Source organism: Schistocerca serialis, chromosome 7 (assembly GCF_023864345.2).
Source record: "Schistocerca serialis cubense isolate TAMUIC-IGC-003099 chromosome 7, iqSchSeri2.2, whole genome shotgun sequence".
NCBI classification, from domain to species: domain Eukaryota; kingdom Metazoa; phylum Arthropoda; class Insecta; order Orthoptera; family Acrididae; genus Schistocerca; species Schistocerca serialis.
In genome coordinates, this window is record NC_064644.1 from 100,952,238 (window position 1) to 100,956,917 (window position 4,680).

Below are 4,680 nucleotides of genomic sequence, written 5' to 3' on the forward strand. Positions count from 1 at the left end.
TCCCTTAGGCAAATGGCAGCAAGGGACAGGAAAGGACATCAGGTGCACTGAGTGTGTATACCTGGGGGCCTCATTCAACATGTTGAAGAGGCTATTCCAGCACCCACTAAGGGAACAGGATGCAACCAACTGCAGATTGTGGTGCCAGCTGGAACAAATGATGCCTGTTGTCTGGGCTCCGAGGCCGTATTAGGGTCATTGCAGCAATTGGCATAGAAGGTTAGAAGACCAGCCTTGCACATAGAGTGTCAACGGAGCTCACAATTTGCAGCCTGTTCCCAGAAATGATCGTGGCCCTCTTGTTCTGAGTCAAGTGGAAGGACGGAGCCAGAGACTTTGAAGGTTCTGTGACAGGTTAGGCTGCAACTTCTTGGACTTGCACCATAAGGTTGAGAATTGTAGGGCCCCTAAATGGGTCAGGTGTGCACTACACGTCAGAGGCTGTTACTCAGTAGCTATGTGTTGGTTGCACACAAGGTTTTTTTTTTTTTAGATTAGGCGACTCTCCATCCAGTCCATATAACTGTAGGAAACCCAGAAGAATCAGTGTAAGGTGAAAAGAAATGCCTCTCACCAGTGAGAGTATTAAAATCCTAATGGCAAACTGCCAAAGCATTCACAACAAAGTGCCAGAGTTTGAAGTGCTCATAAAAAGCAGTGCTCCCATAATACCAGGTTAAAATCTGAAACTGGCAGGAGTGAGATTTTTGGGAAAAATTTAAGTGTATATCAAAAGGATAGACAGTTGGGAAATGGAAGTGATGTATTTGTCACAGTAGGCAAGAAACTCAAATCTACTGAGATAGAAATTGAACTGCATATGAGACTGTTTGAGCAAGAATCTACATCTACATCTACATGGATACTCTGCAAATCACATTTAAGTGCGTGGCAGAGGGTTCATCGAACCACCTTCACAATTCTCCATTATTCCAATCTCGTATAGCGCTTGGAAAGAATGAACACCTATATCTTTCCATACGAACTCTGATTTCCCTTATTTTATCGTGGTGGTCGTTCCTCCCTATGGAGGTCGGTGTCAACAAAATATTTTTGCATTTGGAGGAGAACGTTGGTGATTGGAATTTCGTGAGAAGATTCCGTCGCAACGAAAGACGCCTTTCTTTTAATGACTTCCAGCCTAAATCATGTATCATATCTGCGACGTTCTCTCCCATATTTCGCGATAATACAAAATGTGCTGCCTTTCTTTGAACTTTTTTGATGTACTCTGTCAGTCCTATCTGGTAAGGATCCCATACCGCACGGCAGTATTCTAAAAGAGGGCGGACAAGCATAGTGTTGGCAACCTCCTTACTAGGTCTGTTACATTTTCTAAGTGTCCTGCCAATAACACGCCGTCTTTGGTTAGCCTTCCCCACATTTTCTGTGTGTTCCTTCCAATTTAAATTGTTCGCAATTGTAATACACAGGTATTTAGTTGAATTTACGGCTTTTAGATTAGACCGATTTATCATGTAACACGAGTTTAACGAGTTCCTTCTAGCACTCATGTGGATGTCGTCACATTTTTCATTATTCAAGGTCAACTGCCACTTTTCGCACCATTCAGAGATTTTTTCTAAATCATTTTGCAGTTTGTTTTGAGCTTCTGATGACTTTATTAGTCGATAAACGACAGCGTCATCTGCAAATAACGGAAGACAGCTGCTCAGACTGTCTCCCAAATCATTTATATAGATAAGGAACAGCAAAGGGCCAATAACACTACCTTGGGAAACGCCAGCAATCACTTCTGTTTTACTCAATGACTTTCCATCAATTACCACGAACTGTGACCTCCCTGACGGGAAATCACAAACCCAGTCACATGTTGTTGTTGTTGTTGTTGTTGTGGTCTTCAGTCCTGAGACTGGTTTGATGCAGCTCTCCATGCTACTCTATCCTGTGCAAGCTTCTTCATCTCCCAGTACATACTGCAACCTACATCCTTCTGAATCTGCTTAGTGTATTCATCTCTTGGTCTCCCTCTACGATTTTTACCCTCCACGCTGCCCTCCAATGCTAAATTTGTGATCCCTTGATGCCTCAAAACATGTCCTTCCAACCGATCCCTTCTTCTAGTCAAGTTGTGCCACAAACTTCTCTTCTCCCCAATCCTATTCAATACCTCCTCATTAGTTACATGATCTACCCACCTTATCTTCAGCATTTTTCTGTAGCACCACATTTCGAAAGCTTCTATTCTCTTCTTGTCCAAACTAGTTATCGTCCATGTTTCACTTCCATACATGGCTACACTCCATACAAATACTTTCAGAAACGACTTCCTGACACTTAAATCTATTCTCGATGTTAACAAATTTCTCTTCTTCAGAAACGATTTCCTTGCCATTGCCAGTCTACATTTCATACCCTCTCTACTTCGACCATTGTCAGTTATTTTACTCCCTAAATAGCAAAACTCCTTTACTACTTTAAGTGTCTCATTTCCTAATCTAATTCCCTCAGCATCACCCGATTTAATTTGACTACATTCCATAATCCTCGTTTTGCTTTTGTTGATGTTCATCTTATATCCTCCTTTCAAGACACTGTCCATTCCGTTCAACTGCTCTTCCAAGTCCTTTGCTGTCTCTGACAGAATTACAATGTCATCGGTGAACCTCAAAGTTTTTACTTCTTCTCCATGAATTTTAATACCTACTCGGAATTTTTCTTTTGTTTCCTTTACTGCTTGCTCAATATACAGATTGAATAACATCGGGGAAAGGCTACAACCCTGTCTCACTCCTTTCCCAACCACTGCTTCCCTTTCATGCCCCTCGACTCTTATAACTGCCATCTGGTTTCTGTACAAATTGTAAATAGCCTTTCGCTCCATGTATTTTACCCCTGCCACCTTCAGAATTTGAAAGAGAGTATTCCAGTTAACATTGTCAAAAGCTTTTTCTAAGTCTACAAATGCTAGAAACGTAGGTTTGCCTTTTCTTAGTCTTTCTTCTAAGATAAGTCGTAAGGTTAGTATTGCCTCACGTGTTCCAACATTTCTACGGAATCCAAACTGATCTTCCCCGAGGTCCACTTCTACCAGTTTTTCCATTCGTCTGTAAAGTATTCGCGTTAGTATTTTGCAGCTGTGACTTATTAAACTGATAGTTCGGTAATTTTCACATCTGTCAACACCTGCTTTCTTTGGAATTGGAATTATTATATTCTTCTTGAAGTCTGAGGGTATTTCGCCTGTCTCATACATCTTGCTCACCAGATGGTAGAGTTTTGTCATGACTGGCTCTCCCAAGAACACCAGTAGTTCTAATGGAATGTTGTCTACTCCCGGGGTCTTGTTTCGACTCAGGTCTTTCAGTGCTCTGTCAAACTCTTCACGCAGTATCTTATCTCCCATTTCATCTTCATCTACATCCTCTTCCATTTCCATAATATTGTTCTCAAGTACATCGCCCTTGTATAAACCCTCTATATACTCCTTCCACCTTTCTGCCTTCCCTTCTTTGCTTAGAACTGGGTTTCCATCTGAGCTCTTGATATTCATACAAGTGGTTCTCTTTTCTCCAAAGGTCACTTTAATTTTCCTGTAGGCAGTATCTATCTTACCCCTAGTGAGACAAGCCTCTACATCCTTACATTTGTCCTCTAGCCATCCCTGCTTAGCCATTTTGCACTTCCTGTCGATCTCATTTTTGAGACATTTGTATTCCTTTTTGCCTGCTTCATTCACTGCATTTTTATATTTTCTCCTTTCATCAATTAAATTCAATATTTCTTCTGTTACCCAAGGACTTCTACCAGCCCTCGTCTTTTTACCTACTTGATCGTCTGCTGCCTTCACTACTTCATCCCTCAGAGCTACCCATTCTTCTTCTACTGTATTTCTTTCCCCCATTCCTGTCAATTGTTCCCTTGTGCTCTCCCTGAAACTCTGTACAACCTCTGGTTCTTTCAGTTTATCCAGGTCCCATCTCCTTAAATTCCCACCTTTTTTCAGTTTCTTCAGTTTCAATCTGCAGTTCATAACCAATAGATTGTGGTCAGAATCCACATCTGCCCCTGGAAATATCTTACAATTTAAAACCTGGTTCCTAAATCTATGTCTTACCATTATATAATCTATCTGATACCTTTTAGTATCTCCAGGATTCTTCCAGGTATACAACCTTCTTTTACGATTCTTGAACCAAGTGTTAGCTATGATTAAGTTATGCTCTGTGCAAAATTCTCAAGGCGGCTTCCTCTTTCATTTCTTCCCCCCAATCCATATTCACCTACTATGTTTCCTTCTCTCCCTTTTCCTACTGAAGAATTCCATTCACCCATGACTATTAAATTTTCGTCTCCCTTCACTACCTGAATAATTTCTTTTATCTCGTCATACATTTCATCAATTTCTTCATCATCTGCAGAGCTAGTTGGCATATAAACTTGTACTACTGTAGTAGGCATGGGCTTTGTGTCTATCTTAGCCACAATAATGCGTTCACTGTGCTGTTTGTAGTAGCTACCCCGCACTCCTATTTTTTTATTCATTATTAAACCTACCCCTGCATTACCCCTATTTGATTTTGTATTTATAACCCTGTAATCACCTGACCAGAAGTCTTGTCCCTCCTGCCACTGAACTTCATTAATTCCCACTATATCTAACTTTAACCTATCCATTTCCCTTTTTAAATTTTCTAACCTACCTGCCCGATTAAGGGA